Source organism: Schistocerca nitens, chromosome 2 (genome assembly GCF_023898315.1).
Source record: "Schistocerca nitens isolate TAMUIC-IGC-003100 chromosome 2, iqSchNite1.1, whole genome shotgun sequence".
NCBI classification, from domain to species: Eukaryota; Metazoa; Arthropoda; class Insecta; order Orthoptera; family Acrididae; genus Schistocerca; species Schistocerca nitens.
In genome coordinates this window covers 881646291-881670598 of record NC_064615.1, presented here as the reverse complement: position 1 = coordinate 881670598, position 24308 = coordinate 881646291, and positions in this window count along the sequence as shown.

Genomic DNA, 24308 nt, shown 5'->3' with positions numbered 1-24308 from the left:
AAACCATGTACAACCTATGGTTTAGTCAGTTTATCCCGGTCCCATCTCCTTAAATTCCCACTTATTTGGGTAAGGGACTTTAATTCGTGTACTACTGAATCTCTAAATAGCGCATCAAGTTACCACTTTCTACATGTATGTCGACATAGCTTACCTTCAAGTTGAGTGTTAGATCGTGACTCGAATCTAAATTACCTTGCGTCGATAACTGATTCAGTACCATTAGGTTGTTGTACAACTTCGTAGCGTTTTTCCATAAGTTTAATAAAGACAAACGATAGCCATAACAAAAACTGCAGTCAACAATAATGGATTCTCCTTCACCATTTACAACACTCTGCCAATGCTGGGGTAACTTTTCGATTCTGTGACTGTAGAAATAATGTGATTTTGAGGCGAAGAACTCGTAGAGCCATGTTCGGAGCTCATATTCGTCCGGAAAAGAAGTTTCTTCGAGGGTGTTTGATAGGGAACTGAAAAGTTGAAAAATCTGAGGGCGCAGGAACAGGTGAATAATGTGGGTGCGGAACGACTCCTCCAACCAACTCCTGTATAGTAAACAGACTGCGGGCAGGCCTTAGGCTGCGTTCACACTGCCGGCCGGGCCGAGCCGAGCCTGGCCGGGCCGCCGCCCGCTTTGCTTTCAAACACGTGGTTTTGAACTGCGGTGTTCACACTGGCGGCCGGGCCACGCCGACACGGCGTGAGCCTCCCGGAGCCGAGCCGGCGAGTGCTTCTGTAGTACACGCATCACACGTCTCCCTTCTGCTTTCATCGCAAGTGTGACTGCACACGTCTTTTATTTTAAGATGTTACCTCACATTTCACAATCAGTGAGGAAAAATTAAGTTTATTATAACGATACACGCGAAATTACTTTTATTTCATTTATTTAATCTACCGTGTTTACATGCATTTACAACAATAGCTTGCAACGATCGCGGCATTGCCGCCACTGAATAGTTCGCATTTACTTGTAAACGGAGACAGATACAAGTGTCACTAAGGGACGGAAATGTGTCCCTACCAGATGACAATGCATTGTAAAGTCATGCTGTGGCACGTTACTATAAGCTGTTGTCTGTGACATCTTTTTGCGATGTTCTTACTTTAATGAATGCAGAATAACATATACATGACATTAACTTGTGTCCATCAATTTGGTATCAGAAATTCGGCTAGTATGACAGTAATGATGCAGTTTCCAGATTATGGAACGAAGTAACCAAGGAGTGTGTTTCAGATAGTACACACAAATACACATTATTTTCCTTTATAATTTTATTTGTTTTATTTACAATGAAATGAGGTACACAAAAATACAGTAAATAGCCAAGTACTTTCAATTCCAGAATTTATTTTTGAAAGGTTTTTTAATTATTTTAAGTTGCATTTTTAACGAAATATTCAACAAAAGTGGTCCTGACAGTTTTCGAACGTAATGTGGAATTTCTGTTGAATTTGGCACCAGCTGTCTGCATATCAGCATTGTTACAAAACTTTTCAGCTTCAACATTGCATCCTTCTCTGTCAATGACAATATTATGAAGCAGACAAATGCACTTGACTGTGTGATCAGCTACGTAAATGGATGTTTCATTTTCCTTCCTCAGTAGTCTCCATTTATTGGTCATTATACCAAATGCACATTCAACAACTTTTCTTGCTCTGGAATGCATATCATTGTACAGAATCTTCTCGTTGTCCAAATTTCTGCGAGGAAAAGGTCTCACCAAATTCTCTAATAAGGAGTAAGCTTCATCTCCCAAAATGACGTACGATAGTTCCTGACACATTCCTTCAAGTCTTGTTGGTGGCGGTAATAACAGCTCCCTATTTGTAAGTTTCTTATATAACAAACTTTCTTTAAACACGGCTGCATCAGACTGTTTACCGTAGGCACCAAAATCTACAGCTATAAATTTGTAATTTGCATCAGCAACTGCTTGGAGTACAATCGAATAATACTGTTTGTAATTGTAAAACATGCTGCCAGAAAGTTTAGGAGATTGGACACGTATGCGCTTCCCGTCTATACATCCAACACAGTTTGGAAATCCCCATCTCGTATGCATTTCACTGGCAATTTCTTTAAATCGAGAAACAGTTGGCGTCGCTAAATGAATGGGAGCAAGTGACTGCCATATGGCCATACAAACGTCTTTCACCACCACTGATACGGTGGACACTCCTAATCGGAATAACGATGCTAGTGCATGAAAGGAGATGCCAGTGGACAGATACCTGAGAAAAAAAATCGTAAAATGTGTTACTCAAGTGTGGTGTTGGGCAAAGTTTTTACAGTTTTGTTTGCACAGTAGATATTTACTTAGTCCATGTCATTTCACTGTTATACAACAATAAATAATTAAAGACATTTTCTTGCACCCTTCTATATTTTTTCAATTAAAATAATGAAATCGAAATGCAAAGACCTGAGAAACAGTTACAAAGAATAACTTTTGTAACTTGGCAAAATAAGGTCATGTGATCCAGGGAATAGTATATGAAAATGCAATTCCACTCGGGCTTTGTTCTGTCATATGATTTTCCTAAGTTCCAAGAGCTATGCACAGGTTCTTATCAGTGGAAATAGAACCACTGAGTCAAAGGGTAAACTCTTCGCCTAACAATCTGTCTATCTTACAAGGTAATGAAAAGAATTTTGTGAGGTCATCAGTGGCTCCACATGATGAACCATCACGACTGCCAAGCGCTGCATCATGAAGAAAAAAGTTGGAAAATTCTGAAGGAGTATTTCTGCGATTTTTCGTTGAAGGCATAGCAAGACATTACCCAAAATGACGAAGCTAATTACTTCCTAATGATTCTCAGGAGACCCATAAACTCTCTTCCTCTCAGAGGTAGCGTTTGTGAAATTTAAATTACAAAAGCATGACTGCAATTAATTGGGGTAGTGAATGCTGTACAAAGTTCTACTGCAAACCAAAAAGTGTGTACTAACGAATCTTACCTTATCGTTATACACAATTTTTCTTCTGCTGTTATACTTCTGCGAAAATTTGTGTTCTGTTTCGAAATTTTGTCTTGAATGTTCTGCAGCACATACTGAAATGTATTATGATTCATTCTGCAATATGAATAAAAATTTTCAGGATGGTTTTTAAGTTCTTCATGTAAAGAAGAACACTCTCCTAAATGTCTGTCGCTATTTATGGGATGAATCCATAACCTCCTAGTTCATCTGTACTTCAAAACTCGACGAGTTACTGCAGAGTCAAAACAATACCAATAAAAGAGTGAAGACATTGTTCTACAAGACAGCACAGACTAGCTGAAGGCGAGCAACTGTTGACTGCAGCTGCGTTTTCCACTGACTTGCTTCTCAGCTGTCGAAGGGTACGGATTTTTTTAAATTTATTTATTTGGCCTCCGGCAGCTAACAGCCATTTAGCCAAAGAGTGGGGATCACCTTGACAGTGCAGCGCAGCCCGCCAAGGAAGGAAAAAAAAAAAACAATGAAGAACAACGAAACGCACATCTGTGTCGATCTACAGTAGTTTCATTAACTCTCCATTATTTTTTCTGTCAAAGTAGACAACGAGACTACGCCGGCCGCGGTGGTCTCGCGGTTCTAGGCGCGCAGTCCGGAACCGCGCGACTGCTACGGTCGCAGGTTCGAATCCTGCCTCGGGCATGGATATGTGTGATGTCCTTAGGTTAGTTAGATTTAAGTAGTTCTAAGTTCTAGGGGACTGATGACCACAGTTGTTAAGTCCCATAGTGCTCAGAGCCATTTGAACCATTTTGAACAACGAGACTACAGAATTGCGCTTCAGTTTCTGCAGTAAACGTATCACAAATCTCCACTTTGTTTTTGTGATTAGTTTTACATCATATTTTATCAGATCTATGTCATTGACACTTCTATTTAGACACTTTATCTAGACAATGAGACCATTAAAATAATACGAGGGACCGACACTAGGTCTGCGCTGATCATTAGTAATTAGTTTTTTTTCTGTCCTGCATTATATGACTACACTAAACCAAGCTGAAATTACGCGAACTTGCGGACGCGGCACTGACGCCACTGAATAGCTCGCATTACTTGTGACCAGAGACAGATATCAGTATCATTATTAATTCGAAAACTTTTTGGTACTTTTAGCTACATTTAATTCCCAACAATGTATGGTCTAAAACGGATCTAACAGTAAGCTACCCGCTACATAACTTTTTCACTACAAGATTTGTAAATCAAGTCCACAACGTTGACAAATAGCATCATTTCACAATGACTGCTAAGAAATATGGAAAGATAAATGATTCAATACGAAGCTAAGATGTTACTCTACCACGTGTACAAAAATCAGATTTTTTAGTGGCATACTTTCTTCAAAATCGGTTGGGAAGCGTTACGAAACTAAGAAATCACGCGAAACGAAAAGTAGACTTTTTCTTTTTTCACGACGTAAGTAACGCTTTTAAGGAAAAATAAGTTCATAAAACGATGTGGCGAAGTCTTATATACCGCTAAGAATTTTTAAAACATGAAAATCGGAGAAGTGGATTTTCCCCCATTTCGCCGTCCCGGCTCGGCGCGGCGCGCAGTGTGAATGCACTACACGTCGGCTTGAGCTGGCTAGGCACGAGCCGAGCCAGTACGTGTCATCCCGGCCCGGCCCGGCCGGCAGTGTGAACGCAGCCTTATCGTGGAGTAACATCATTTCACGCACCCTTACTGGTCGCTGCTCTTGGACTGCTTCTGTAAGAGGTTTCAGGTCTTAACAGTAGATGTTGGCACTGATGGTTACACCTCGGGATGCAATTCGTAGTCCGCCACACCGTTGTTGTTCCACCAGATGCTTGACATTACTTTTTCTAGATTCGCGCAGGTCTTTGTACGAGAAGTTGCTCCTTTGTTTGAGTTCAAGTCTTCCCTTCCTTTTCCTTGTGTTAACAAAAATAAACGATTTATCGTCACCAGTAACGATACAGGTTCACGAGCCAGCTGATGACGAGCACGCAGAGACTGCACGTATAGCCACCCGCTGATTTTTGTGATTTTGGCTTATAGTATATATTACACATACAGCAGATTTTTGAGACTTCCCAATGCAAATGTCGCACGACGAAGGAATGGTAATAGGTCATCACGTTTATCAGCTCTCGAGTACACTGCTGTGGATCATTGTCGATTAATGCGTTTAAACGACTTTCATGAAACCCCAAAGGTCTTCCTGAACGTAGAGAGTGTCACTAACGTCGAAACGTGTTGCCGTGCTCTATCGACTGGCATAGTCCCCATATACGGCCCAAATGATTGTGATTGTCTCCGCTGCTGTCACCCACTTTCGAAATCAAACAGAAGAATATGTCGGAAATGTTCCGATTTATCCCCATGGCACTCCATTTTCTAGCGTCCACATCTCTACTCAGTATGTTCAGATGACTAAATGACAATATATAAAGTGATGTAGCTACAGTGAAATACAAATAAAATATGAGAGTTGATAAATAAACCCAGAGAAACCGAAATACCGACATGCAAAACCAATCTTGAGACAGCTTGTAGATATTAGGCGAAAATTCGCAAAATAATTTGTACCAGTAAACCCGCTGTACTGTAAAGAACTCCTATATATAAAACAGTTTCATACGTCTGTTTACTTTAGAAAATGAGTCAGTTTGTTAAATGTTTTGCGCTAAGAATGTAAACGAGAAAATGTTCACAAAAAGGTTGAAATTACGTTTAAAGTTTGTTGGTAGTCATTAAGTGATCACATTCTAAAACAGTGGATGAGCATAGTCTGAATAATTTATAAAAGCATCTCGGTGTTAACACGTTATGCCTCCCGATTATGTGTCGTACATTGACATAATTTTGCAGGTGCATTCAGCAGCATATGAAGGTAATGTCTGCAACATGTGAATTTGTAGTAAAGAAGAAATAAATTAAAACATCATGCACGATGCTGAAGTTTTACTCCATGAACATCGAAAATGTAGTAAGAAATAAACTTGTCTTATTTCATCATTTTGTGATGGCTGGGGTGTCAGCGAGGAAGACTTACATAAAGATATGAAGTTATGTACGTATAAAGTTTGTTGAATGTCCCTAAGTGCTCTCATTCTCAAATATTGGATAAATACATTCTAACGAGAAGAGCACGACAAGTCTCGTAACTTGATTTCCCAGGAATTTCGCTCAGTGGAAGAGGAATCAAAATAAACAAACACGAGTCTCGGCTTATGCGTAGATACTCGACCGTTTCTGAGGAAACAACGGTCAAAGTTATAATGTACTTTATGTACCTTTTAGCGAGTAAATAGTTCAACGAAAGCGGTGGCATAGTGGCTAGCGTCCCGGCTTCGCGCTATTGCGTCCCATGTTCGAAACCCGATTATTATTTTTATTTTTGTTCTTCATTGTTCTACCAATGTCCGTTGTACGTTACTATACTAATGTTTTCCAATGTATACTAAAATAACACTGTCCTTTTTCGTCTACTAGTTATATGTTTAGTGAATGAATTAAAAAAATAATAAATAAACATAACAAATGAATGAGGAAATAATTTGATATTGTTCTCACTGAAATTTCTGTAATGTATCCTGATCCGTAACCAATTCAAACGCCTGTTTTCGGTAAAGTGTTGTGTTATGTGTGGTTTGCCGCAAAATTATTTCCTACAAGTGAAATCTTCGCCAGTGTTAACGACGTTTCTTTCCCGAGTGAGATTCATACGAATAAATGTCACTTTGGCAAACCCACTTTTGCGCGATGCTTGTGGTGTTCTGAATTTCCATGTTTCGACTGTTTCTAAGATCGATATCTTCCAAGGGAATGCACCAAAACTTCGTAAAGAATAAAACATAAGAGTTAATATGAGAATGAAATATAAGAATACGAGAATTTAAGAAGGTAGCAGTGTAAATACTACACACTTATATAATTAATGTATGTCACTTACTGTGCAACCGAGATGTAATTTTACAGTTAATATAACGCCATTGTATCGCCCAACTTAATAAGAAACATTCGTATGGGTAACCTACTACATGGGTAAGTAAATGAAAAAAAAGAATAAAATAAAGGAAATGAAAACAATAATCGGTTCGAGCATGGGGCGGAAAAATTAGAGGCCCCAACGCTGCTCACAGTACCACCATTTCGGCTAACAACATCGCGCGATAAAAAGCATCTAAATTACATAGAAATCTTTGATCGTCGTTTTCTCGGAAACGGTCGAATATCTGCGTATAGGGCGAGATATGTGTTCGTTTGTTTTGACTCTTCTATCACTGAGCGACGTTTCTGGTAAATCCGGATACGGCACTTGCTGTGTAATTGGCGCACTGCGAGTTACGCTGCCTTAAAAATGGTTCAAATGGCTCTGAGCACTACGGGACTCAACTGCTGTGGTCATCAGTCCCCTAGAACTTAGAACTACTTAAACCTAACTAACCTAAGGACATCACACACATCCATGCCCGAGGCAGGATTCGAACCTGCGACCGTAGCGGTCGCGCGGTTCCAGACCGTAGCGCCTAGAACCGCTTGGCCACTCCGGCCGACTACGTTTCCTTAGGATTTGTACAGTTTCCACCTACAGTACTTGTCTTATAGTGTTAAACGCTTAACATAATACTATAGATCTCAATGAATAGATTGTCACAGCATATTCATTTTTAAATTCAGTTAATAATTTTACGAAATACTGAAAATCAATTTTTTATTGTCCCTGGAATTCATTAGATAGGCAACCTGCAACTGTACCTGCGCCGGGTTAGTCGTTCAGTAACACAATCAATGGCGCTCTGGCTAAGTAAGCCAACATGTGACAAACTATAAAATTTAAGCTCCGGAGTTTGGCGACCAGTTGGGTCTAGGATTTCCCGGGGTGACTTCTTTAACACAAGATTTGTTAATGATAAAAATGGCAGTTTACAGGATGGTTCAGATTCCGTGTTGCTTTGCGGGTCCTCTTATATCTGATTGGGCAGTCAGATGGTAAGTCAAAATGAGGACAATGAATACCACACCTAATAAAGCGCTGGCTGTTCAAACCGATCTTCAGGTTGAGGACGACGTTATTTTTAATGCTCCTAAAATCTTTGTAGTAGCCTTGTGACTATCTAAGTGAAACGTTATTTGTTTCATGTAGACGAGGTCATTGTCCACCCTACAGGCAGTTCACTGTGAAGGCGCTATGTACCACGTCAAACAAACCAGCTGTAATATTAAACACTTATTTCTATGTGATAACCGTAACTTAATTCAACGTTAGAACCACAAATTTGTTTCTTTATTAATGTCTTACATCTTTATTACCCTGCAAAGGATCTTTGTCAAATATGTTTTGTGAAAGACGTCCCATAAAATTTTTGATGGTGTACTGTGGCACTTTTAATGTATCTCTTACAAAAATTATAAATTGCACTTAGCTTTTGTAAAACGTTTCTCAAAGAAATTCCATAGGATAATACTTGACTTACTCAAATGCTTTTTTATATTCTTATAACTTAATTACATATGTGTCTTAAACACAATTTTTTTACTAATTTCCTGAAGCTTTTCGGTCACTGTCCATAATCAAAAAGACATACAAGGAGCACACAGTATCAGAGAAACAGTGTATAGCAACCACGAGATGGCATGAACAAAACCAGCATAACGTATCTTTTTACATTTGCTAATAAGTGTAAACTGAAGTGGCCGTAGGCCATCTTGACAGGACATTATAAATGGAACTGTAGTGAGAGAAAAACAATAGCCATTACAAGTTCAGACATACCATTAAATCAATTGATACAAAGTATGTTATCAGTTGTTGGAACAAATGCTAAAACAGTTTAAATGACTGGGCAAATAGTATGCCGTAGTTAAACAATTTTGACACCACAATTCGAATGCTGGATGGAACTGCAGATCACATAACCCGCGAGTAATGTAATGTCAACTAAAAGACTTGGTACATCTTTGATGCACTGACGTGCTACACATTTCCGGTGGCTATATCGTATGTAAAATTAATTTATAATTGTGGATACATTAAAATTAATGATGAAGATGATCATGATCAACAACTATTGTGCTATTGGAATATAAATCCCGTAGGTCCAATGTGTGATTGCTAACTTTTGCTAAGATCCAGGCACACTCATAGTCACATGAAGATCTCAACATAATCAGATTACAACTGTGTATTTGGTTTATACCTTACACAGAGCAGTTTTGGGACACAGTGCCTATAAACATAGTAATTGAATTATTCAAATCATGCAGGAAATATCAATTTATAAACAATAACTACATTACTTAGATATTTTTGTTGGAATTCCTTTTCCTAAATGAAGTATGGCGCAAAAAACCCGTGGTCCAAAGAATGATATATTTTACCTGAATAAAATAGGCGGCAAATATTTTGTGTATTATCTAACAATGATACACATCAACGGTTTTATTGGAAGGTCGAGCTTACACGGTATGGATATTACAATTCTGAACAGAAGGAAACTAAGAAATATTATTTTAAACCCACAAGGGTAGCAGTATGATTACTTTTAGAGGCGTTGGTGTGGGAGGGGGGGGGGGCAAAGGCGTGGAGGATAAATATCATAACTCATTAAAAGCTGAAATGTACAAAATTCTGAAATTTACGAACAAAATAATGGCTACTTTAGCAACCAATACCAATTTTATTATTCGGTTACATCAAAAACTAAAACTTTCGTTGTATTTGATACAATTATCCAGATGAAACACCGGAAATAACAATTGATGTAGCTGATAATGACAACTATCACTCAAGTTTAGGATTAAATGTTTAATGCTACGAAAATATTACGCTATTATTCTATTACTCAGAAAAGTGTATAAACGTATTCGCCTCTTCAGCGTTTACTGTATCCAAATTGAAACTCTGGCAGGAGTTTATGTAACAGCGTCACTTAGTAGTAAAGCGTAAGATAATTTAGTAATTCTAATTTTTTTGCAGTAATTGCAGCAATTTCAATCCCAGCAGTGCCCGATTTGTTTCCCCTTGTAACCTTTTTCATTGGCAAGGTATAAAATGATCAGTCTGGCATGAACTTTTCGTAAGAGGTTCAGTTAAGTTAAATCCACATGACCACGTTATAAGTGCTGGGTAATTTGAGGGCTTTTGATGTTGCTGCCACCTCTGACCGTCAGTCTCTGCTGCTCTGCATATCAGCCAGGTTACCACATATTCGCGGGATGTACCGATTGTTAGTTGAAGACTGCTAAAAATTTGAAATATAATTCACATTCATTTCAAAAATGAGTGTGTGAAAGTTCCGAATTGACTATCTGAATGCGTCGATGGCGGTAACCAAAAGAAAGTTTGAATACCCGGGCAAGGGCACCCATACGATAGTTTGTAGAGTGGGTGTGGTGTACTTTTAATATTTTGAAAGACGGGTGGTGACTTGTAAATAGCCATAAGAATTTTAAGATACGACAACGTTAAAAAGGTCTGGTTGTGATCCGCCGATGAACTTAAGACAAGCCCGAACAGTACATTTCCATTACTATATTATTACCGCTATGCCGCTGTTTTTTGGGGCATCTGACTTCTGTCTGGTTTGATGCGGCCCGCCACGAATTCGTCTCCTGCGCTAACCTCACCTCAGAATGACACTTGCAGTCTGCTTCCTCAAATTATTTGTTGATTATATTCCAGTCTCTGTCTTCCTGTTGTGACTTGGCAAGACAGCCAAGCCACTATGAGAGGAAGCCGAAAAGGCACGCGTTTAAGCTCACGCAGGCTGGCGTGAGGTCTGGAACTGGACAAGGTAATTAATATAGCCAATAATGTACGTAGCTGCTGGAATACTTAACTTTAATCCACAATTGGTGAACATCGGTCTGACGGTACATGCATCACAAGATAAAAAGCAAATGATAATGGCGCCTTGCTAGGTCGTAGCAAATGACGTAGCTGAAGGCTATGCTAACTATCGTCTCGGCAAATGAGAGCGTAATTTGTCAGTGAACCATCGCTAGCAAAGTCAGCTGTACAACTGGGGCGAGTGCTAGGAAGCCTCTCTAGACCTGCCGTGTGGCGGCGCTCGGTCTGCAATCACTGACAGTGGCGACACGCGGGTCCGACGTATACTAACGGACCGCGGCCGATTTAAAGGCTACCACCTAGCAAGTGTGGTGTCTAGCGGTGACACCACACTTCCTCTACAGTTTTTACCCTCTACAGCTACATCTAGCACCATTGTGGTTATTCCCTGTGTCTTGACACATGTCCCACTATACTGTCCTTTTTTCTTGCCAGTGTTTTCCATATGTTCCGTTCTTCGCCGATTCTACGGAGAACCTCCTCATTCCTTTTCTTATCAGTCCACAAAATTTTCAACATTCTTCTGTTGCACCACATCTCACACACTTCTCTTATTTTCCGGTTTTCCCACTGTCCATGGTTCGCTACCATGCAAATGTGTGCCCCAAACGTCCATTCTCAGAAACTGCTTCATCAAACTGCTAACACCAATGAATGTCCTCTTTACCTGTGGTAGTCTGCTGTTTTTACCTACTTGCTTCGTCAGTCATGTTTTTGCTTCTAATGAACTTAACTTCGTGTTCATCAGTTTTGATGTTAAGTTTTCTTTGATGTTAAGTTCTCTTGTCTGCTCTTCCCATTACTTTTGTCATTTTCCGTTTTACTCTCAATACATATTCTGTATTCTTTAAAATTCTTTTGGTATTTCCATTCCGTGGAGGTAACTGCACCTCGTGCCAGCCCTCTTGTTCGTTTCGTGCTTCCGTCTACAGGGAGATACAAAACGCAGTGACTTTCAGTTGTGTGAAAAACGACCGTCGATGTTCTCAGTTCATTCGCCTGGTGAAAATACAAACAATTTGAATCAAGGTATATACAGTTTCTGAATATTAAGTAACTAAACATAGACTCATGTGACGCCTTAACGTTCCATTAGAATTCTTAAGAAACGCAGAGTATATTCTTGTTAATTATGCGTGCTTTTCTTCACATATAGCCCTTTAATGAGCATTTTTTGTATTGTATTGAGGAATGTTTGTAGACGAACTTATCAGTTATAGATGACAAGAAGACCTGTTTTGGAAAATATCAGATATCGGTATTTTTTATGAACGGAAAAATGCTTTTGAGTGCAGTTGTACTAGTATTGTACTTTAGTTCATAACATGTAATAAAACAATACCTAATGATCGAAAATTTACGTCGTTTTCTGTGTCCCAACTTTTGTGTTTTTGTCCAACCGAATTCTTAAATCACCAGTCTCAAAGCCCAGATTTTCTGCCAATTGGGTCTAGAAGTAGCAGTACCAACCCCGTATAGAGAAGGCTGCTGCTTCAGCTGTTTAAACCGTAGTTGTGAGGGTTTGGTCCCTCATTACTGTCCGACAAGCTGTTGGTCTTCACCGCAACTTTGGCAAGGGCACGTCACAGGGTAGAACCGCTAACAGCAGGGCCCACTGGACACAGGTTTGTTCAAGGAGAGACAGTAACAGAGAAGAGACAGTAGCAATCATGTAGCAAAGACGAAAGGTTTTTAATCCATTTTTAGCATTTTAAACGTCTCCGAACTTTGAAAAAGAACTATTATTTTTGTCTCTATACATTGAAGATGAATGTGCTCGCATCCAACTAAACATTCGCCTTCATCCTCTGCATTTGATAACTCTGAACTGCATGAAGAAGTTAACATTCTTTTGAATAATGACGAGTCTGGTAATATTGCCAGTTCTTCAAGCTGCAATACTTTGGAAATGTAAAAGCCCGCAGTATTAAAAAATGAGGAAATTAAGTACAGTTCGTTGCCGCTGTTTTTCGAAAATATATGTAAAGTAGAAAAGAATTCAACACATAAAATAAGTGTTTTAAAATATATGGTCTAAACTTTCTCATTATGAGACTAATTTGAAATTAAAAGAAAGATGCTTGACATGGCAACTGTAGCAGAAATGAGGACTGCTAAATAATCGCGACTATCTGTTCTGTAGAAGTGACAACTGGTGGAAACAATTACAAGACTTAAGTGGAGAAAGTAGTTTCTGCATGCAGTGGAAGTATCCAAAGCAGTCATTTAGCCAATTAAATTATTACAGTGGGTAATTTAAGACGGAAGTTGTTACTGCGTAAAGTCAAGAGCCAGCACGCCAATCGAGAACGATAGAGACAGGGTGGCTGTGAGAATAGGTCAGCCAATAGCACAGTGATCGACCCCTCTCCAGGACGACAACGCTACAGCAGCGGTCTCTATGCAAAGAGGACATAAGCGCCGCGCCCGACTGGTCGCTGCCCAGCCGAATAGCAGCTTCAAGGTTAAGCACTAGTATAGCAGCGACTTAGGAATCGTTGTTCATACTGAAGAAGCTTTTTTTTTTTTCGTAGGTTGCCCTTTGCTTGCGACACATCTGTGTAATCACAAAGTTAAGTTGTGTAATCGTATCCATTTGAAACGAAACTCATTGAAACGATTTTTTTTGAATATTTTCTAGCTATCCGAGAAGCAGGTTTCCTAGACACCCCACATTTGACGACTAGGCTGGATTTAACAGAAGTGAATTTAGACTTGTAATATGCTGATCCATGGAAAAGAAAAATGTAATTATTGCTCATTTTTGAGAACATTTCTCGTGGAGAACAGTGGTAATCCTTAGTACTTTAGAATGAACATGAACAGTTCCGACAGCAAGAAATCTTTGTTTTAGTGGTTCAGCGGTTTAGGTCAGTTGCTGAGCATCTCCAGAACACATACTATGTCGTCTCGCGTCCGTCGGCCGTCGTTATTTAGTTTTTTTTTTTTTTTTTTTTTTTTTACAAAAGAAATTTATTGGTAGTGGTGATTGTTGCCGACTTACGTGGTGGGCCTTGATCAAAATGCTATTTCATTCAATTTTGATTTAGAATTAAATGCTTTTGTGAAGTTCTCTTTTTTTTAACATATTTGATCTTCAGTGAAAATTATTTCTTACGTTAATGAACGTTAGACTCGCTGAATCTTAAAACATGAACATATAAGTTGAACAATGGAATAAACTTTTCAAATTAATTTCCTCGGCTAGTCAGTTCCCTTTAAAGCAAAAAATCTATACTTATTAATTACAATTGCGGCCCACACACGCGCGAGAGTATTTTTCTTACCTCCGTTAACCATTGCATTGTAGTCGGAGTCCTGGCTCTGGCTCTCGGCTGTTGTACTGAAAATAAGAATCTTAAAGCTATGTATTTTCTGCAACGTCGGGCGGCTGTGGAGAAAAATGTATATTATGTTAATAGCGGGCGAGTTTTTCGCCTCCGCTAATTTTTATAAGTTAATATCGCCACGTAATGGCGTCGTTAGCTGCATCGGCCGCTGCGATTGTTGAACTGTAAATTACTCGAAAGCAGGTTAATTCAAAGGAAGGCCGACATGAAATCGGGATCACCTCCTACAAATTAAAAGTGGACAATAATATTAAATCAATATATTATCTGCTTAATTAGTACAAATATGCTTACATTTGCCAGCACTCGCAAGATGTCAGTCTACGCGCAACCAAGGCAAGAGAAGAAGTGAAGACGACTAAAAAATTAACGAAAGAGCGTATCTTGTCGTCTCTTTAGATCATTTTACTATATTTCTTTGCCCTAAAAACTTATACAGATAAATTATTATGATACGGGTACATGTGAAAAATGTATATTATTCAATTTTTAAATGGCTCTTCTTTATAAATACTGTTTTTAAGTCTTTTCGCATTATTTCACTGGAGACGCTATAGTAGGTAGGCGGCGGCGGTGAACAGAACAGGCGTCAACTGCTACACAGTTGTCAGAAGTGACTACACCTCAGTAGAGAGCCCACTCTGTGGCTTGTTATGCGGAAACGTAATCACCTGCAGGCCCAGATCTAGGGGAGGGGTGAGAGGGGCAAACCGGGGTACGTTAGTTTGTTGAGTATTCACATGATTTGAACGCATCCCAGTTGGTTCTTGAACATTTTTGAACGCATCCTAAGTCGATTTCTAAACGAATCAAGGTGATTTTTGACTGTGTGCATAGTGTACGTGATGTCTTTCCTGGGGAATCCCCGTCGCATCTAGAAACAAAAAAACTTTCCCGCAGAGAAAAAAGGACGGGGCTATATGCGCCGAGCCGAATAAACCCGCAGATGAATGTCAGTCGCTGCTTGTTGTAATATTAGTAATTTTCGCCTCACAATCATTAATATACGCTCAATAGTAAACGCCTGATGGCCTAAAGTTATCGAAGAATTGCAAAGTAAAAGAAATGAACCATCGCATAGCAGCGACAGAGTCTATTATTCTTTATCTTTGCCGTTCTTGAGCGGTGCCCGTAAATCTCTATGTTCATGTATCGATTAATGGTATAAAAAAGAATTCTGTTGTTTCAAGACAAATGAGGCATTTGGCGCCTCACCTTTTACTGTTTGTATTCTATGAAAGGCGGACGCGGACTTGCTGCGTTCCGCAACAGTATTTTAAAAAAATGGTTCAAATGGCTCTGAGCACTATGGGACTTAACATCTGTGGTCATCAGTCCCCTAGAACTTAGAACTACTTAAACCTAACTAACCTAAGGACATCACACACATCCGTGCCCGAGGTAGGATTCGAACCTGCGACCGTAGCAGTCGGGCGGTAACAGTATTTTATATTTTATGTGAAAATATTGAGTGAGTATGCTAATTGTTATTTTTTCCAATCAGAAAACATGTAGTTTCTTGTAACTGATTACGAACAGATAGCATCAAGAGGACATTTTGACTGTTATGTATAAAGTATTTAACCACAATGGTCATCTATTGTAATTTAATATGAGAAGGAACGTAGCTAATAGAAGCGTGTGTTAAAGATAAGTGTGCTTATTTTAGTGAATTAACCTTGGTGATTTCCGTCTCCTTATTTACTTGAATGATGATTGTTTTGTGTTAATTCATCACCAGAAATTACGATCACGCTGATGGGCCTAACGCAGCATGAGGCAGAAGGAACATTATTGTTTTTCTATTATTTCTGAACCAACTTTTTTTAATTGTGTAGTGTTGCATTTATTTTAAAGTCTATAAATCTTCTGGTCCCTTAGTGCTGATCCGGGTATGACTACATCGCGACTATAAAAATGCACATAAATGATAATGTTTCTTCCGAACGATCTCAAATATGTATCAATATGCTGCTGTTATTCAGGTAATTAATGCTCAACGTATGTTATTATAATAGTGTAATCAATCCCTGATTCTGTTGCCAAGTGGCCCACCAAAATATTCACTTTTTCGACATTTAAAAAAAAAACAACAATTCTTTTTATTCTCGTACCCCAAGAGCAACGCTGCACTTGGCGCCCGAACAGGGACTTGATCAAAATCATTTCATGTAATGTGGTTAAAAAATTTTCAGCGCTTCTTCTAATAATTGTTTCATTTTTTCATGTGGATGCAATTCAACCGAGAAAGAGAAGTGGGAAAACCTTTTAAATAATTCAGAAGAACGATTGATGAAATTACCAAAAAAAAAAAAAAACGCGAATATCCAGCCATATCACCATCAAGACAGCCATAGTAAGTGAAATTTTTATACGCAGTAGCCAAGCTTTCGTAGTGACGATACATTTTTCGAGTTGATCAGAACGTAAACCTGTCTTTCCTTGCCTTGAAACAGCTTTATTTCAATTTGTCCATAGTCCATTCTTATGTAGTTAAATTCAGTGAAAGTGTACCATTGTTGTCGTGCATTAAAAATTTTTTTTTTACAATATGGCAGACAATTACGCTGAAAACTGGTAAAACGTGTGATATTTCATTTGTTTGTAATTAGTAGGAACCATCTTGTCTTCTTGGCGTACATGAACGTCAGTTGTTATCCAGAGTTAAAATTTCATCTTAGGTCTCAGTAAGCCATAGCACTACGTCACAGACAAACGACTGACGGCAGTGACAAACAATATCTGTAGCATTTTGACGTTTGACAAATAATTCATGAACATGGCTGACGGTAAACAGCGGACACAAACAAAAGTAGACGACTGCGGTGATGCGAATGGACCTCACTATCCATTACGATCACGCGCGATGGGTACACGAGCGGAGGCAGAAGCAGCCTCGACCGAAGTTTTAGAAGCTGGTCCTAGTGTGCAAATTATTCCCGCTTTTGAAAAAAATGACTTGGCCGCAATGATCGAAGCAATAATGGAACGTAAGTTCGAAAGCCAAAATAGGAAAGATTAGATAAAAAAAGCCTGCGAAGAAAAAGAAAAGGCCGAAAGACGGCATAATAAAGATCAGGTCCTTACAGATCTGTGCAATTCAGTAAAAACAGACATAAATTCAGTAAAAACAGATCTGCAAACGGAGATAAATGACCTAAATACACAGTTAAATTCGATAAAGGCCGAACTAAAGGCAGACATAACAGCTGATTTAAATACCCTGTTGGGTAATGTCCAAAGCCAAATCAGTAGTCAGATCACGACCATAAGGTTAGAAATTGACACACAAGTAGAGTCAAAAATAGAGGATATTTCAAAACTGTTAGATGAAAAAAATTGAAGCAGCCAAGGGAGAGATAAATTCAAAAGTGATGGAATATCAAAAACAAGCTGCAACCTTAAAAGAAGATTATAATGCAATCTCTGCTGAGGTCAAGGGAGTTAAAACCGCAGTAGACACGATCGAGAATGTTGTTGATGATCTTTCCAAACAGATTGAGACTCTTAATGTAGAGGATCAAATAAAGAATACTGTTAAGCACATGCTGAAGCATTGTCCGACCACTACCAAGAGTGGATTAAAAGACGGATTCATTGAAAACAAGGTCAAGAACGAACTCAGGGAAACTGTCAAAAATGTGACCTTTGAAATATTGGCAGCCCCTGGAAAAACAGGAGACACGGTCATGTCAGAATTAGGCCAGATAAGACGAACGTTAGCTCAAGATTTACCTGAATGGCGTCAACAGATAGTTGATGAAGTTCGTACACTAAAATGTCAAGTTGGAAATTCCCCACCTTCCGTGTCAGGAGAGTGGAATAATTCACCACGATGTAATGAACAACAGCAGGTACATTAACGTTCACCATTTGATAACGCTCAAACTCATAGTTCTATAGAAGCACAATTTAACCAGAGTACCAGCCCACCCACTTTTGTCAGTTTGATGCAGGAGGAAAGCGTGATCAAACATCGTGTTCTTCCGACCTTTCACCCACAGAAAAGAGAAATTCATCCTATAGTGTTCCTCCGAAATTTTTCAGTAATTTTCCCGAATAGCTGGAGTGACCGCCAGCGAATTCAATTCGTTACTGGGTTTATCGTAGACGATGCTACCTTATGGGGAACCGAAATGGTCAACTCTTGTAAAAGTTACAAAGAGTTTGAACAGATGTTTTTAGCTAAATTCTGGAGTTCTGGTGTGTAGCAGCGCCTGAGAAAAGAGGTTTACAACGCCGAAGTGTTTAACAGTAAGCGCGATAGTTTGAGAAGATATTTTGAAAAGTATTTAGCGAAAATCAAGTTCTGGGATTCGCGGATCACCGCCAAAGACGTTATTATGATTCTAAAAAACTAAACTACCGATTGCGATTAGAGAAAAGTTAGTAAACGTGTCTGAGGACGATACGGACACCTTCCTATCTCTGTTAGACTCATTAGATCTGATTCACGAGGACGCTAGAGTTGATGTTGGCAACGCCCACTTCAGTGCAGGCGGCCAGCACAATACAGAATACGCAGGCAACAATGGTGGCCGAGCGAAAGCGCGTCACAGCGATGGCCAGTACCAACCCCGCAACGGTTTCAAAAATAAACACACTACGTACTCCAACAGTAAATACAAAAATAAGTACAATAACGGCCAGAGATACAATCCAATATATAATTCGTCACCACCTCAGTACGGAAATGCACATTATAATACACAGCCCCAGCAATATGGAAACTCGCAACCGATCAACGGTAATTATCAAAACGATCAGTCTTACGATTCAAATCGTCAGTGGAAAGGAAATAAATGGCATAATCAAGGTGGAGACTAACGTGCACCTTTCAGTAACGGTTACAATCAATACAAGCCACAGCAAAATACCTTTGAGCCACAAAATATACACTTCACGCAACAAGCGAACGGACCTTCTGGAAGTCTGAAGCCTAAAAGCGCGCATAATACGCAAATTTATTATGCGCAAGCGAATACGCCAGGACAAGATCCATTTCCACCCGAGTTCGTACCACAAAACCAACACCAATTCGAGACGGAAGAAACTTAAAGAAATATAAATCAGCAGGAAAGTAAGCGTCGAGCGGAAAATTAAAAGCAGCACCTTCGAGCCTCCTAGAGGATGCTGCAGGTTTGAATGGGGGCACCCTGTCCCTTAGTCCACACGAAATTAAAGCAATTAGGTATGACAAAGAGACAAACTTACGGGATGATCTAATAGCAGACACTGAGACGAAAGACAATGATGACGTATGGGACGAACAAGTTCAAGCTTCCATAAGAGTATCAATTGCCAACATACCAGTAACAGCCACTGTATATACAGGAGCTAATATAAATGTCTTATCTTTATGTTTATTTAAGCAAATATCATCTGTATGCAAAGTTTTATCACTTCCAATTCAAGGTTGCACCGTTTCGGGAGCAATTGGTCCTCTAACACAACGTGTAAATCTTCAGACTCAGCTTCAAATCCAGATAGAATCTATTTCAGTAACATGCATTTATCTTATTGTTAAAAACCTATCAGTGCCATGTATTCTGAGTATGCAATTCTTGAGGCAGACGAAAGCTAAAATTGCCATCGAGTGTGGAATCTGTACTCTAGTAGCGAGTCAGCAACAAGTAACTGTAAATTTGTTTAGAAGTAAGGTGAAGACAAACTTTGGGGTGCTTCAAATAGCAGTAAGGCCATGGACTAAAAGACAACAGTACAGTCAGACAGAAGACATGATAGATCTTGAAAGTGTTAATGACGATGAGTATAAAGACCTAATTCCCGGTCAGAACGAATTATACGGTAAAGCTAGTGGGTCCACTGAATTATCCAAACAACAGAAGAATGAGCTTTACAATTTGTTAACAGATTACATTCAAGTATTTTCTAAGAAACCTGGAATAATAAAAAGGCTTTGAATATCGAATGGATGTCCTGCCCCATTCAACCTACTGTAGAACAAGCTTTTCTATTCCATATGCGAGACGCGAAACTGTCAAGTGCGAGATCAGGAAAATGTTACGCTGGAATGTGATAGAAGTGCCGGCCGAAGTGGCCGTGCGGTTAAAGGCGCTGCAGTCTCGAACCGCAAGACCGCTACGGTCGCAGGTTCGAATCCTGCCTCGGGCATGGATGTTTGTGATGTCCTTAGGTTAGTTAGGTTTAACTAGTTCTAAGTTCTAGGGGACTAATGACCTCAGCAGTTGAGTCCCATAGTGCTCAGAGCCATTTTGTGATAGAAGTATCTCATTCACCTTATTCGAGTCCTTTATTGTGTGTACTAAAATCAGATGGTAGCGTAAGACTAGTCCTATATGCAAGATTAATCAATAAAATTATAGTACCCATAAGAACGAGACTAGAGGCTCTTGAAGAGCATCTGCAGAAGTTTCATGGAGTTGTATTTGAGCACCCTTGATTTGAAAAGCAGTTACTGGCTAGTAAAACTTGCGCAGGAGTCTAGGAAGTACACTGCGTTTATATTAGCAGGTAGCTCTTACCACTTAAAAGTTGTACCGTTTGGACTAAATGTGAGTTCCGGAATTTTTATTTCTGCCCTTGACTATGTACTAGGTCCTGAACTTTTAGATGAGGTAACAGTCTATGTGGATGACGTTCTTGTAGCATCGAAAAATTGGGAAGATCATGTGGCCCTTCTGCTAAAGGTGTTTCAACGATTCAGAGAGTATGGTGTTACAGCAAATCTTAAGAAATCCAAGTTTGGAAAAAGTGAAATTAAATTTTTAGGACACATCATCACCCCTGAAGGAATTAAACCTGACCCGGAAAAATTGTCAGCTATAAAAAATTTTCCAACCCCTGTTATAAAAAGGCAACTGAAAGGATTTATCGGTCTTACGTCATTTTTCAGACTTTTGTTCCCAATCAGGTACTGAACAATCCCGCTATTCACAACGTTTTAAAAAAGAATTCACATCGGAATTGGACGCCGGAATGCCAAGAAGGATTTCAGAAAATTAAAGACAGTTTGCTTAATAGTGACATCCTCCATCAACCTCAGATGGCTAAGGAATTTTGCTTACTGCAGACGCTTCCTTTGTGGGTATCGGCGCTTGTCTTTTCCAGATTCAATTAAGAGATGGACACGAGCAAATCCAAGTGATTAGCTTTGCGAGTCGAGTGTTATCTGAGTGTGAAAAGTCTTATTCGGTTACGGAGTTGGAGGCACTCGCCGTTGTATGGGCTTTTAGGCGATTTAACTGTTATATCTATGGAAGAAAACTTAAAGTCTATTCAGACCATCAAGCCTTATCATTCCTCCTTACATGCAAGTTGCAACATCCCCGTCTTACTCGATGGTGCTTATTCCTGCAGGAATATGACTTTGACATTATATATATATATATATATATATATATATATATATATATATATATATATATATATAAAAGGTAAAGATAATGTTATAGCAGACGCACTTTCTCGCTCACCTGAGGGCTTACCAGAAAACAGCGAACTGGTGGAACAAATGTCTAATTATAAAGTTTTGTTAATGAAAGATCCAATTCACAGAAAGTAATTTCTTCAGTTATGTAGGCAGATTCAGATTCTTCACAATACAGATCCAAAATGGAGAAAAGGTTAGACAAATTCTTCACGAAAATCGAGCCCACAAGTTGTCAAAGTTTTATATAGTTCATAACCAAGTGCTATTTCATAATACGTCTGAGTCACCTGAGAGGTGGTGTGTTTGCATCCCTCGAAATTTCATTGAACATCTTCTGTGGTACACTCACATTTCATGGGGTCACTACGGACCAGAAAAATGTAAAAGTAAAATCTCGACTTACTGTTATGTTCCGAATCTACATCAGAGAATCCATAAATTATTGAGAAACTGTGTCATCTGTCAAAAGGCAAAATCCTTAAACATTTCCACCTCAATCCCACTAAATCCAATAATTGCCTAAAGGCCAAACCAGCTTCTTAGTATTGATTTGGCAGGTTCACTACCCACCGGTAGGGAAGGCGCTAAATGCTTAGTCGCAATCCTGGACAATTTTTCTAAGAACACAAGACTGTACGCAGTGCAAATCCGATAATTCGTCGCATTGAAAATGATTATTTCCCACGATTCTGGGTTCCAGAATCAATCTTGTCCGATAATGCTTCAAATTTCACATCACGCCTGTGGCGTGCATTTCTTGCTCGCCATGGAATCAAACATATTTTGATATCCCGGTTTCGACCGCAATCGAATCCGACAGAAAGAATCTTCAAAGAATTTAACAGATTTATAAGGACGTACATTCCGAATAAGCAATCTAGGTGGGTAGACTTCGTAACACCTTTCGAACAGATTGTAAACCACCTTCCTCATCTATCAAATGGTTCAAATGGCTCTGAGCACTATGGGACTTCACATCTATGGTCATCAGTCCCCTAGAACTTAGACCTACTTAAACCTAACTAACCTAAGGACATCACACAACACCCAGCCATCACGAGGCAGAGAAAATCCCTGACCCCGTCGGGAATCGAACCTGGGAACCCTGGCGTGGGAAGCGAGAACGCTACCGCACGACCACGAGATGCGGGCCCTCATCTGTCGACCGGATTCACGCCACATGAGTTAATGTCAAGATCAAAAGAAAGTAATGAATGGATAGACCCCCTTCCAAAGTTACAAGACAACGAATTAGACCTAGACGCAAAAATCAGGCAAGCTCTCATATCATTGACAACGTATGCTAACCTCCGAAAAAAGGCACTTGATAAGAAGGTAAACAGAGTTATCGATTTCAAAGAAGGAGAAAAGGTATTAGTCAGGACTCACTTTAAACCATCCCTGTTGTTAAAGAAGAATCGTAAGTGGCAACACATTTATGAAGATAATGAGGAAACCACACATTGGTAGCTATTTGTTATCTGACCCCGCCATGAATAAAATCAAAGGATTGTTCCACCACCACGATTTAAGAAAATTTTATAACGCCAGGAATTAAGTTAATTTAAGCTGTACGAAAATTCTAAGGTATTGGAGATCAGGATTAACCAATGAGTGACAAGAACTGAACTGAACTGACTACAGACGTTAACCGTTGCTAAAAGGAAACCTTATGTATTAAAACAACGCGTTTGGAAAATAAAATACAGAATAAGTTGTAGACAAGTATTTATATAAATAATCTTTATGTAAACAGGAGGACATGTCCTAGAGGCGATTTTCAATTTTAATTATAAGTTTGTATGTAAGAAAAATGATGTACTCGAGAGGTATTAATTAGTCACGAGGTACTAAAATTAGGATAGAGGAAGGAGCGAATAATGCACTCCTCTCGCTAAATATTAATTTGAAAATGAGCAAGAAAGAGCGAATAATGCACTTCTCTCGCTAAATAGTAGTATGAAAATGATGATTATATGTGCTTAGTATTAGTAAGTGAAATTTAATCGAGGACAAATTAATGACCTGTTTAAAAGAAAATACTTAACGTCCAGACAAAAGAGGAAAGTAGTGTGAAAAGATTCGATTCCATTAGGTTATTCCCTATTTTCAAATGTGACGTAAGTAAGGCACCACCTTTTAGCGCAAAACAGTCGGTAGATTTAACTTGTAAGTTCCAGCACAGTGCTGTGCCAGCGATAAAATAACAACTCTTTGAAGTAAACAGATACCTAGGATTAAGCATGAACAGATTGATAACGCAGTGCAATTGTTCTAAAAAGACCTGACGTTAACCTTAAGTTTAAAGCGTGATGGAATAAAAAGGAAGTTTATTATATAACGCAAAGTAAGATGAGTCCAGACTATAAACAAGCTGAGTAAAAGAACATATGAGTAACATAGTTTATTATGGCAACTTCACGGTACTATTGAGCATTAGCGATACTGCAAATTCACAAGCTAGTAGCAAATAAAATAAGAATCTCGCCCAAGCTTCACAGGTCGGCACAGCAGCAAACAACAACACTCTAGTGAGAGGCTTATATATACAAATGATAATTAATACCCAAATGCGCAAAGCATAAACTTGACTTAGTCTAAGAAATGAACAAAGAGTAGTAAGCAAGCTGCAGCAAGATACACATTAGATATACATGCTTGAATTGATAGATTTTATTTTAAGTGCGCGCTACAATATTCATTGTT